Here is a 13,139-nt window from a genome sequence, read left to right on the forward strand (position 1 = left end):
ACCGTTTTCAGGGGGTTTATCGGCTGCCCGTTCTTCTTAAGTTCTCTTTACAGTTATTTATTGATCTTCGTCGTTCCTGGGTGCTGCAGTGTGTCGTGGCTCGTTGAAATAGTGTCCTGATTCAGATTTGTTTGTATGTGTAGTGGCGATTGCTTCTGTAGTTAAGTTCTTGGTTCGCGTGCATTGTTTTCCGGTAGACGCTGTTTTGAATTTACCATTGACTGTTCACTCTACTGTGACATCGAGAAATGGCACTTTGTTGTTGTTCTCCTCTTTTGTGAATTTTATGCCAGGAAGAATATTGTTGATGGTGTTGTAGGTTTCCTCTAATTTGTTTCATTTTTGATGACAAAAGTGTCATCGCTGTAGCGGACTCTAAGTTTGGGTTGGATCGTCGAAAGGGCTGTTTGTTCGAGTCTCTGCATTATTGCTTCTGCTCGGAATCCTGATACTGGTGGTTTCATGCGTATTTCGTTGATTTGTTTGTAGGGCTTGTTATTGAATATGAAGTGGATGGTAAGGCACAGTTCCACGAGCTTGACAGTGCTATCTTTGCTGATGAAGTTGATGCTGTGTTTGTGTCTTTGGTTCTTCGAGTAGTGTCTTCAGTTTTCTTTGGCCACGTTGATGTTAATGGATGTGAACAGGGCTGTTATGTCAAAGGACAACATTAATCCATCCTCTTCTATCTCAGTGTCTTTGGTGTTCAGGAATTCAAAGTTTGGGAGAAGTTTTGTAGCTCGGGTGCTCGTTGTTGTGGTTCTGTCCGCCGAGCTGGGAATTTGTGTTGCAAACGTTTCGTCCCCTGTCTAGGTGACATCCTCAGTGCTTGGGAGCCTCCTGTGAAGCGCTTCTGTGATGTTTCTTCCGGCATTTATAGTGGCCTGTCTCTGCCGCTTCCGGTTGTCAGTTCGAGCTGCCCGCTGTAGTGGCCGGTATTTTGGGTCCAGGTGGATACGTTTGTTGATAGAGTCTGTGGATGAATGGCACTCAATGGCAGAGGAAACATCACAGAAGCGCTTCACAGGAGACTCCCAAGCACTGAGGATGTCACCTAGACAGGGGACGAAACGTTTGCAAGACAAATTCCCGGCTCGGCGAACAGAACCACAACAGTGTTCAGGAATTCTTGGATGGAGTAAATGGAGTGGAGTGAATCTTCGACTAGGTGTTTTCGCCTTCAGTGGAGGCCTTTGACGAGTCTGTATATTGGCGTTCCAAGTCGTGAGACTATGGTCTAAGGGGGGCTCCTGGTTTGACGGGGAGGAGAACAACAACAAAGTGCCATTTCTTGATGTCACAGTAGAACGAACAGTCAATGGGGAACTTCAAACTAGCATCTACAGAAAAACAACAGACCCAAAACAAGTACTTAACTGCAGAAGCAATCATCCCAACACCCACAAACGAAGCTGCATCAGGAGATTATTTCAACGAGCCACTACACACTGCAGCACAGAGAAACTACGAAGAGCACAAGAGAAATTCGTATATAGTGTATTTAAGGAGAACGGCTACCCAATAAACGTCAGTCCGCCGATTTCTCAGTGATGCTTCCAAGGTGATAATCAAAAATTCGGTTTGACCCTCCATTCTTTCCTGTTTGTTTTGTGTGGGTTTTCAAAGCTTGCCCAATCCTCTGACTGAGTATTGGAGTTGGGAAGTTATGTTGTGGTTGTACACAACATTTTTTAGACCACTTTTGGAATATTGTGTACAATTCTGGTCTCCCTCCTATCAGAAGGATATTGTGAAATTTGAAAGGGTTCTGAAGCACCAATGGGTCCACAGAGGGGAAGAGGCCCTTCTGCTGCCCTGAGTGTGGTAAGACCTTCAGTGATTCCTCTGCCCTGCTGATGCACCAGTTGGTCCACACCGGGGAAGGCTGTTCTCCAGCCCCAAGTGCGAGATGGCCTTCAGCAGTTCTTCCCACCTGCTGAGACACCAGTGGATCCATATTGAGGAGAACCTGTTCTTCTGCCCCGATTGCAGGAAGGGCTTTGCTCTTTCTTCCGACCTGCTGGCCCATTGGTGGGTCCACATGGGGGAGAGGTCGTTCAGTTGCCTAAGTGCAGGAAGGCCTTCATCAATTCCTCAGCTCTGCTGATGCACCAGTCCGTCCACACCGGGGAGAAGCCGTTCTCCTGCCCGAGTGTGGGAAGGGCTTTACCCGCTCCTCCACACTGCTGAAGCACGAGCTGGTCCACACGGGGGGAAGGGGGGTGGAGAGGGGAGGCCATTCTGCTGCCCTGAATGCGGGAAGTCCTTCAGCAATTCCTCCACCCTGCTGAAGCACCAGTGTGTCCACACCGGGGAGAGGCCCTTCAGCTGGCCCGAGTGTGGGAAGAGGTTCGTGTTTTCCTGCAACTTGCGGAAGAACCAGCGGGGGCACCAGCGCTCCCAGCAATCGGATCCCACCAGTGACGCTGCCTTTAGTCACCCCCCAGGACTGAACCTCCTGCCAGTTCTGACAGTGTGTGCAGTGGGAGAGTAGGTGGGCTGTTTCTGTTTTCTGCTGGACTGCAATTGCCTCCCCCACCCCCCACCCCCCCCCCCCCCCCCCCACAACCAAAACCTCATGGTGGCTCACGGTTAGCACTGCTGCCTCATGGCACCAGGAACCCAGGAATACTTCCACCCTTGGGGGTTTGTGTGCAATTTATGGAGGGTAGGAAAATGGATCTGAGTAGGTTACCCTTCGGAGAATCTGTGCAGATGTGTTGGGCTGAAGGACCTGTTTCCACACTGTAGGGGTTCAACCATCATATGAGCTTTGCTTTCACTGGAAGCTACTGCTCATTGAGCCAGGGACTGCACATTGCCAAATGAAATGATCCAGAGAAAAGTAAGACCGCAAAACCATCTGAGCAGAAGTTAGGCCATTCGGCCCATCGGGTTTACTCAGCCATTCGTTAGTGACAAAAGTAGTGTAAATGAGATTAGCTACAGTGTGGAAACAGGCCATTTGCCCCAACAAGTCCACATCGACCCTCCGAAGAGTAACCCATCCAGACCCATTTCTCTCTGACTAATGTACCTAACTCTATGGGTAATTAAGCGTGACCAATCGACATGACCTGAACATCTTTGGACTATGGAAGAAAACAGGACCACCCAGAGAAAACCCATGCAGACACTGGGAGAATATGAAAACTCCTCACAGACAGCCACCCAAGGCGTGAATCAAACCTGGGTCCCCGGCACGGTGAGGCTGCAGTGGTAAACACTGAGCAACGACATATTGCAACCCGAAGTTGGCAAGTAGGAGGTTGGGAGAATACAGCAAGCCAGGCAGCACCAGGATGTGGAGTAGTCAGCGTTTTGGGTATTAACCCTTCTTCATGACTGAAACGTTGACTTCTCCGTGAGAAACGATTTACAGGAATGTTGCTGGGGCTTGGAGGGTTTGAGCTACAGGGAGAGGCTGAATAGCGTGGGGCTGTTTTCACTGGATCATCGGAGGCAGAGAAGTGACCTAATAGCGGTTATAAAATCATGAGGGGCATGGACAGTGTAATAGACAAAGTCCTTTCCTTGGGGTGGGGGAGTCCAGAACTAGAGGGCATAAGTTTAGGGTAAGAGGCGAAATATATTAAAGGGACAACTTCTTCATTCAGAGGGTGGTCCATATATGAAATGAGCTGCCAGAGTATATGGGTCAGGTGCTGTCAAATGGGACAAGATTAATATAGGATATCAGGTCAGCATGGACAAGTTGGACCGAAGAGTCTGTTTCCATGCTGTACGTGTCTCTGACTACTGGTCCCTATGTAAGTTTAAAATAGAGTCCAAGTAACTTTGAATACTTCAATCTTGTTGAGCTCACCTCCTGAAAAGTTTCACATGAATCCCTCTGAGAGATATTGTTGAACATACTGAGTTGGACAAAGTATCCCATCAAGTTCAACACAAACCCAGAGTTGAAGAAGTCAGAAGTCAGAACACCATGGGGACCAAAACTGATCACAATATTCCAGGTGCAGCTTCATGAACGTCCTGTATAACTACAACATAACTTGCCAACATCTATACTGAATTCCCGAACTGATGAAGGCCAGTGTGCCTGTACCTTTCTTCACTGCCTTGTGTACCAATGTAATCAGAGATATAGGACCTACTTTAAACTGATCCACGATCCAGCTGCTGGGAGCACAGAAGTAGAGTAGTGCTGCATGAGTGTGCTGGGTAGATAACCCAGAGGTCGATGGGTACATACCATGTCATGCTATTGCTCAATGTCTCTGTAAGCTGCTTTCATATACAAAGGTTCTCTGTTCTGCATCTTGCCTTTGCATCTGCTTCCCAAAGCTTCTTCAGTGGAGGCGTGGCCGCTGGAGCCCAGGAGTTCAACAACCCCCCGGAGCTGGAGGAAGGTCCAAGCTCCAATAAGCGGGTGGATAAGGCTGAAAGCTGGATTTGCTCAAGGCTTGTATTTTTAACTCATTTAAATGGTACCTACTGTATGGGGCTATGGTTTACATTAAAACCGGAGGATCATATCGGAGTGTTTATATTTAGCAGTGATGTTTGGTAAAATGCACTATCTGGAGGAGCACTTTCTATGATGCTGCATTTCTTGCCCTTTGCCCTTCCCCCATTTCTTATCTCCCATCTTGATTTTATATTTTTTGGTCAAATTTAATTTCATATTAATAAGACTTGGTATTTATTCACTGTGTGCTATTAATTTGTTTGTTCGAATATTGTAAGTCAAAATTAATGCTGTAATTTAATTTCTGATATCAGAGTTTGACATTGAATGTGCAGGTGTGAATACCAGGAAGTTGTGAAAATAAATCAAGAACTTGTGGTTTTTAACAAAAAGAGCAGTTCACTGATATTCATGGCATCGTCTCATTTGGGTGTGATGATTCAAATCTGACCAACAAACCGTTTCATGCAGTCATCCAATTGAACAAAAAAATTCTTTAATTTAATTAAAGAAAATAACTCTGGCAGGCTAAGATTTATTCAATCTATTTATAAGATTGTATCCATTGCTCGCAATATGGTCTCATCCACATTGGGGAAACTGGACGCCAACTTGCGGAACATTTCAGGGAACAACTCTGGGACTCTAAATCTAAACGACACACCGCCCTGTGGCGGAACACTTTAACTCCCCTCCCATTCCACCAAGGACATGCAAGTCCTGGGCCTCCTCCACTGCCAAATTCTTGCTACCCGACACTTGGAAGAAAACACCTCAACTTCTGCTTTAGGACCCTCCAACCACATGGTATCAATGCAGATTTCATCAGTTTCCTTATTTCCTCTCCCCCACCTTGTCCCAGATCCAACCTGCCAATTCGACACCAACCTCTTGACCTGTCATACCTGTCCACCTTGCTTCTCGCTATTTACTTCACCCTCATCTCTGACCTATCACCATCAATCCCTACCTCCATCTACCTATTGCACTCCCATCTACCTTCACTCCAGCCCCACTTCCTTCCCATTTATCTCTCAGCCCCCTTGGGCCACCCTTTATTCCTGATGAAGAGATTATGCTCTAAACCAAGACTGTGATGAAGCAACATCCTCAACAAATAGGAAATAGCTCCCAAGTCAGATTTCATTCCCTCTTCTGTTTCTCAGTTCTTTCAGAAATAAGGAATGTCTTTTTCTTCCACTCGAAAGTGGTCTTCCCCTTTGCGCTGTCTGAAGTGTTATCCCTCACCACTCCTTCAGACACCTTTTAAGAATCCTTTCAACCTGTTTTTCTAACAATTGTGGAGGTGACCAAAAGCAAACATTTCACTTCTCCTCAATGTCCCATTTCTCCTCCTATGAGCCATTTTGTCATGTTGTCTATGTTACAAGCAGCCGAGTGCACTTGGTTTCTGAATTGAAATTTGGCCATTGAAGTGAACAGGATTAATATTTATCGATGGCTAGCTGTGTTTGCACGAACTGTAATTTTCCATCAATATGATGTCTTTTGTTCCACCAAAACTGGAAACAATGATCTGTGTTTATATTGCAGTCGGATGTAGAAAATCATCCCAGCGATCTTCACGTTATTATAGTTTACTGAGGCCATAACATCATTACGTGGCAGTTTGATTTGACTAAAACCTGGATGGAAATCTCTAGATTATGTTGTAAAAAAATCGGTATAATGTTATTCACACCCCGCGGTCACCAACTGAACGAAGCGACTGTGCGTTTAAATCCCGTGATGAACAGTTTGTGTTCGACTTCGCACATTGCGGGGAGCTTCCTACTTCGCACATTGGGCACACCACCTCACCTCCCCGACACAGTGTTCACAAATCAAACTGACAGCAAAGATTCACATGTGATCGAAAGTTTCCGCAAAGAACTTTTGATACAACTGATATACGACGTATTCCTTTCTTCATTTGAAATGTTAGACGCTGATTGCAGTGAGCCTGACGTGATTTGAACACGCAACCTTCTGATCTGGAGTCAGACGCGCTACCGTTGCGCCACAAGCTCACGGATGGCCCATGCGCTCTATTCATGCTTAAGGGAAGTGATCGCACTACAATGATTTTACGTTCATGTCTGTTCTGTTTCTCCCCCTTCTCCTTCTGTCTCTCGAAACAATTTCCAACTCTCTCTCAATAAAAATCTGAAAGAACTGCGGATGCTGTATATCAGAAACAAAAAACAGGAGTTGCCGGTGACCCTTCCACAGAACTGATGGTGATTGGGAACATGTCGTTTATATGCAGGAGATATTGTGGGAGGAAAGCGGAGATCAGGACAGAGCCCAAAGAGAAGGAAGAACTGTTGGACAGAAAAAGGAGTTGATAACGATCTGCGTGGAGTGGGGTGGCGGGGGGGGAAATAACTGTTAATGGACACTGTTCGTGTTTGAGGAGTGTGGAATGACAGACTATGTGATAACAAGGCTTGGCGTGTGCGGCAGGGACGAGGATACCATGGAGTTCAGGCCCTAGAATTATTGAATTCGATATTGGGACCGGAGGGATGCAATGTCCCCAAGTGTAATATTCGGTGCTCTTCGTTCTGCTGGTGCTGAGCTTCGCTGGAACACAACAGCAAACCTAAGACAGAGATGTTGGCCAGGGAACAGGGTGGGGTGTGGAATTGGCAGGCAACTGGAAGCTCAGGGTCTTTTTTGCGGGCAGAACGTAGATGTTCTGTGCAGCAGTCACCCAGTTTACGGTTCGTTTTCCCCAATGTAGATGAGCCCATATTGTGAGCAGCAAATGCAGTAGACTGGATTGTGGGTAGTGCAGGTAAAGTGCTGCTTCACCTGGAAGGTAAGTTTGGCCCCTTGGATAGCGAGGAGGGAGCAGGTAAATGGGCTGGCGTCACACATTCGGCACTTGCAGGGGAAAGTGCAATTCAACCTGCAAGTTTACTTTGAGAAAATCCTGGACTTGAACTCCCAAGTCTCTTTGCATTTCGGATTTCTGCATTTTCTCCCCATAATCTTCTGTTCCAACAATGACTATCTATGTCAGGGCAGCACCAGTGATTTCCTGACATATGGATTGTATTTGGGGATATCAAGGAACGTCAGGAACTGTGAGTATCTCAGGAGCAATCGTTATTCCTGGGGGAGGCAGAGAGGAATGTGGTGTGATCCTGTAAACTCCAGAACTTTGATAACTTCATGAGTCTGCAATAACTCTTTCTGGACCAAGAAACGAAAGGGCCAATGAGAAACTGCTACAAGGGAGTTAACAAATAACATACATTAACTATCGCTGGGCAGGAGGAGGCAAAACAATGAGCTGTTCCTTTGGACAGATGAGATAATGGTGTTTAATAACTGTGTGACAGAAGGACAATTAATTCTGCCTGTAGAAGGAAAGCCTTGGCGTAAAGGGGTTAATTGCAGGACAGGCTGTTTCAAACAGGTGGAAAACCCTCAAGGATAAGAAGGCAAGCTACAGACCTGAGGTCTCCAGAAGTGTGGGGAGGTGGTGTCAAAATCTAAAGCCTAGCACACTCACGCAGCACTACTCTGCTTCTGGGCTCTCAGCAGCTGGATTGTGTATCAGTTTAATGTAGGTCCTATATCTCTGACAACATCGGTACACAAGGCAGTGAAGAGAGGTTTCAGCACACTGACCTTCATTGGTTAGGGAATTGAGTACAGATGTTGGCAAGTTATGTTGTAGTTATACAGGACGTTGATGAGGCCGTACCTGGAATATTGTGATCAGTTTTGGTCCCCTTGGTGTTCTGACTTCTGACTTCTTCAACTCTGGGTTTGTGTTGAACTTGATGGGATACTTTGTCCAACTCAGCATCTGAAACTTTTGAGGAGGTGAGCTCAACAAGATTGAACTATTCAAAGTTACTTGGACTCTATTTTAAACTTACATCAGGACTAGTAGTCAGAGACACGTACAGCATGGAAACAGACCCTTTGGTCCAACTTGTCCATGCTGACCTGATATCCTAAATTAATCTAGTCCCATTTGACAACACCTGACCCATATCCTGTGGCAGCTCATTTCATATAAGTACCACCCTCTGCATGAAGAAGTTGTCCCTTTTTATACATTTCGCCTTTTACCCTAAACCTATGCCCTCGAGTTCTGGACTCCCCCAGCCCAGGGAAAAGACCTTGTCTATTACCCTGTACATGCCCCTCATGATTTTGTAACCTCAATTAGATCACTCTGCTGCCTCCGATGCTCCAGTGAAAACAGCCCCAGCCTATTCAGCCTCTCCCTGTAGCTCAAATCCTCCAACCCCCAACAACATTTCCGTAAATCGTTTCTCACAGAGAAGTCAATGTTTCAGTCCTGAAGAAGGGTTAAGACCCAAAACGCTGACTACTCCACATCCTGGTGCTGCCTGGCTTGCTGTGTTCTCCCAACCTCCTGCTTACCAACTTCGGGTTGCAACATGTAGTGGCTCAGCCTCACAGAGCCAGGGACCCAGGTTTGATTCCAGCCTTGGGTGGCTGTCTGTGAGGAGTTTGCACATTCTCCCAGTGTCTGCGTGGGTTTTCTCTGGATGATCCTGTTTTCTTCCATAAACCAAAGATGTGCAGGTCATGTGGATGGGCCATGCTTAATTGCCCATAGAGTTAGGTACATTAGTCAGAGGGAAATGGGTCTGGATGGGTTACTCTTCGGAGGGTTCGATGTGGACTTGTTGGGATGAATGGCCTGTTTCCACACTGTAGCTAATCCCATCTGCACTACTTTTGTCTCTAATTAATGGCAGAGTAGACTCGTCCGGCTCATTGGTCTAACATCTGCTCTGATGTTCTTGCGGTCTTAGGTTTCTCTAGATCATTTCATTGGCAATGTGCAGTCCCTGGCTCAATGAGCAGCAGTGTCCCCTGAAAGCAAAGCTCATAGGATCGTAGAACTCCTACAATGTGGAAAAACAGGTCCTTCAGCCGAACACATCTGCACTGATCTTCCGAAGACTAACCAACTCAGATCCATTTTCCTACCCTTCATAAATTGCACACAGACCCCCAAGGGTGGAATTATTCCTGAGTTCCTGGTGCCATGAGGCAGCAGTGCTAACCCTGAGCAACCATGGGGTTGGTTTTGTGGGGTGTAGGGGGGGCAATTGCATTCCAGCAGAAAACAATAACAGCCCAACTACTCTCCCACTGCACCCACTGTCAGAACTGGCAGTGGATTCAGTCCTGGGCAGTGACCGAAGGCAGCGTCACTGGTGGGATCTGATTGCTGGGAGCGATGGTGCCCCCGCTGGTGGTTCCGCAAGTTGCAGGAAAACATGAACCTCTTCCCACACTCGGGCCAGCTGAAGGGTCTCTCCCCAGTGTGGACACACTGGTGTTTCAGCAGGGTGGAGGAATTGCTGAAGGCCTTCCCGCACTCAGGGCAGCAGAATGACCACCCCCTCCCCCACCCGTGTGGACCAGCTGCTGCTTCAGCAGTGTGGAGGAGCGGGTAAAGCACTTCCCACACTCGGGCAGGAGAACGTCTTCTCCCCGGTGTGAACGGACTGGTACCTCAGCATGGCTGAGGAATTGCTGAAGGCCTTCCAGCACTTCGGGCAACTGAACGATATCTCCCCCATGTGGACCCACCAATGGTAGATTCACTTAGATATAACTGCGTCACTTTACATATTAAGATATCCCTTTGAATGTGCCCACATCCCTTTGAAATGTAATCTCGTCCATTTAAACCTCTTTATTTGCAGAAATACCCATTAAAATGTCCACGTCCGTTTAAAATGCAGATTGCCCCCTTTAGATATGACGCCGTTCCGTTATATGTCGGGATATCTGTTTAAATTGAGCCGTGAGCTTTCCCAATGTAGACAGGGCTCCTCGAAACGTGGCAGTGTCCCCCCTGCAGCTGCAGAGCGAGACAGGAGAGTTTGTTTTTGTGAATGAGCAGTTGTAGCGCGAGGTGGCTGTTACTTGGTGACGGTGAGGCTCCCCGGCCCCGCCCATCCCCCCTGAGCTGACGTCACACGGGGGTGAAGGCGGTTGGGAGGAGAAGTCGCTCGAGCGGGGAAGGGGCGGCCGTTAGGAAAATGGCGCCGCGCGGCCCGGGGCAGACACCCGTCACTGGGCACCGCCGCCTTCCTGGCGCAGCTGCTGTGTCACGGCCACACCGCCCGGCTGTACAGCAGGTAGGAGCCGGTGACCATTCTGGAGGCGGATGGGGTTAAGGGCCTGTTTGGGAACCCGTCGGCCGCCTGGGTGGTGGAGTTCTACTGGTCGTGGGGCGGCCCCTGTGTCAACTCTGGGGCCACCTGGAAGGTACTGGGCCCGGGAGGTGAAAGGTGAGGCAGGTTGGGGGGGGGACGGAGGGGAAGGAATGTGGGGCCTGTCCTGTCATAGTGACATTTTACACTCACTTTACATCTGCTTTTACTGGCGCTTGTGCTGTTTACCCCTCACTGTTTGTTTAATCCTTGTGCTGTTTACCCCTCACTGTTTGTTTAATCCTTGTGCTGTTTACTCTTTGCTGTTACTTGTGCAATTCCCTAGGGGAGTGTGTAAATACTAGTGAAGGAGATTATGCCCCAGCATGTCTATGTTCCTCAGTCATTGAAGGGGCAGGACCTGTTGAGAATGCTTAGTAAAGTATGTGGTGCACTAAACCTTGTTAACATGGATATAGTTTGTTTTTTGTCAAAATATACTTTTTATTATTTAGAGTCATAGAGATGTACAGCATGGAAACAGACCCATTCGGTCCAACCTGTCCACGCCAACCAGATACCCTGCATTAATCTAGTCCCATTTGCCAGCACTTTGCTCATATCCCACTAATCCCTTCCTATTCATCTATCCATTCAGATGTGTTTTAAATGCTGTAATTATACTGACCTCCACTACTTCCTCTGGCAGTTCATTCCATACATGCACCACCCTCTACATGGAAAAGATGCCCCTTAGGTACCTTTAATATCTTTCTGCTCTCACCCTAAACCTATGCCCTCTTGTTGTGAACCTCACCCCGACACTGAGGAAAGGACATTAAAAAAGTTGAGCAGCCAGACAAAATGCAAAAGCTATAAAATGTTGAGCCACATGGGGAAAAAGAACTGTGGCACTACCCTTTATTTTTCCTATTGGCATTTAAACACTTAAAATCTGTCAATAACACCAGCATCACGACATAATGTCTGTTCCATGGTGTGAACAACAGCACGCCTGCTCGCTGGTGTCACCAACACATGGTCCATGCTCCTCGCTGTCGGCAGAAAAGGCAACGTCGCTTATCTCTGTTCCTAAAGGTCTTCCCTTTATTCTTAAAGTTGTGCCCTCTGGTCCTAGTCTCTCCTACCAATGGAAACATCTTCTCAATGTCATTGCACTGTGGGGATGAAGCCCTACCCTATCTGGTCATTTCTGCTGCTGGGTGAGACTAGGCCTCAAGGTTAGAGGGAGTAGCTTTCAGACAGAGATGAGGAGGAACTGCTTTTCCAAGAGGGTCATGAATCTATGGAATAGTCTAGATTAGAGTGGTTCTGGAAAAGCACAGCAAGTCAGGCAGCATCCGAGGAGCAGGAAAATCGGCGTTTCAGGGAAAAGCCCTTCATCAGGAAAGTGTGTGTGTGTGCATGTGAGTTTGTGTATAAGACTACGCGTTGGTGAGTGTATTTGCATGTGTGCATGCTTGATAAATTGTGATTGTGATGGAGTATGAGCCTGTGAGAGGGTGAGTGTGTTGAGGGCGTGGTGTATGTGTATGTCTGAGAGACCACATGTATGACAGAGGTATGGATAGAAGTGAGGGGTTACATTTTGCTAAAATAAAGACGGGCAAGACTTGAACAGGTAATGGTAGGACCCTGGGTCGTGTTGTAGAACAGAGACCCGGAGGTGTTCAGGTTCATTGATCTTGAAAGTTACATCACTGGTAGACAGGGGTGAAGAAGGTGTTTCGCACACTTGCCTTCATTGTTCACATGCTGAGTACAGGAGTTGGGACATCATGTTGGAGATGCACACAGAAAGTACTTTACTCAGACGGTGATAGATATCTGGAATGCATTGTCAGGAAAAGTAGAGGCAGGGATGTTAGATTCATTTAAAGTGCATCTGGGCGGGGGAGATGGTGGCGACCCAGCAAGTCTGAGTCTGTAGTGCTCTGTCCAAGACTCAGGCAAAGTGGGCTGCCTGCCTCCACCACACCTGCCAAATCATTTAAAATAGCTTTTATTTAAATACACTAGTTATTTTGCACCAAACTTGAGCAGTTTAGTGCCCTGTTAAAATGACTAAAGGAAAGAATGCCCGCAGCTCGCACCACATAGGAACCCTTCCCCAGCTGCAGCAGAGGCGTCTGCAGCTGCCCCAGGGGCCTTAACTATGGTGGCGAGCCTTGTTGCAGTGATTTCTTAGCTTGAAGAGAAGATCGACACCTTCATAGCGTCCAGGAGCAGGTGGGAGTCACCCTCGGTCGCGCTGCAGAAGCACGACCAAGATATTGAAAGAATCGAACATCAAGTCGGAGGGGCGGAGCTAAAGGCTGCGACCTCCCAGGCTGCTGCAGAATCAGCCGTGGGTCGGGTCTGGACTCTCGAACAGTGAGTCCGGGCCTTGGAAGATCACATCAAATACCTCGAAAATCGAGGTGGTCGAGAAAATATTCGTTTGCTGGGCCTTCCCAAATGGGAAGAGGAAGGCCCGCTAACAACGTTTCTGGAGCAGTGGCTTCCGCAGTTATTGAATCTGG

At 47.5% G+C, this 13,139-nt stretch overlaps 1 protein-coding gene and 1 non-coding gene across 4 annotated transcripts in view; one reads left to right on the forward strand and one right to left on the reverse strand.

The window, feature by feature from the left end:
• Window positions 1-6,390: 6,390 nt before the first annotated feature.
• Window positions 6,391-6,462, reverse strand: trnaw-cca (transfer RNA tryptophan (anticodon CCA)). The gene has a single exon. It is a non-coding gene; the product is annotated as a tRNA-Trp (tRNA).
• A 4,007-nt stretch (window positions 6,463-10,469) lies between these two features.
• LOC140460575 (uncharacterized) overlaps window positions 10,470-13,139 on the forward strand; it is a 77,818-nt gene continuing 75,148 nt past the window's right edge. The window contains exon 1 of one of the 3 annotated variants that reach the window (XM_072555180.1): window positions 10,470-10,581. The gene's annotated coding sequence lies outside the window, so the exon portion shown is untranslated. Of the gene's footprint in view, window positions 10,735-13,139 lie in introns of all 3 variants that reach the window. The other 2 variants (XM_072555183.1, XM_072555178.1) reach the window with 2 other exon arrangements.

Source organism: Chiloscyllium punctatum, chromosome 36 (genome assembly GCF_047496795.1).
Source record: "Chiloscyllium punctatum isolate Juve2018m chromosome 36, sChiPun1.3, whole genome shotgun sequence".
NCBI lineage: Eukaryota > Metazoa > Chordata > Chondrichthyes > Orectolobiformes > Hemiscylliidae > Chiloscyllium > Chiloscyllium punctatum.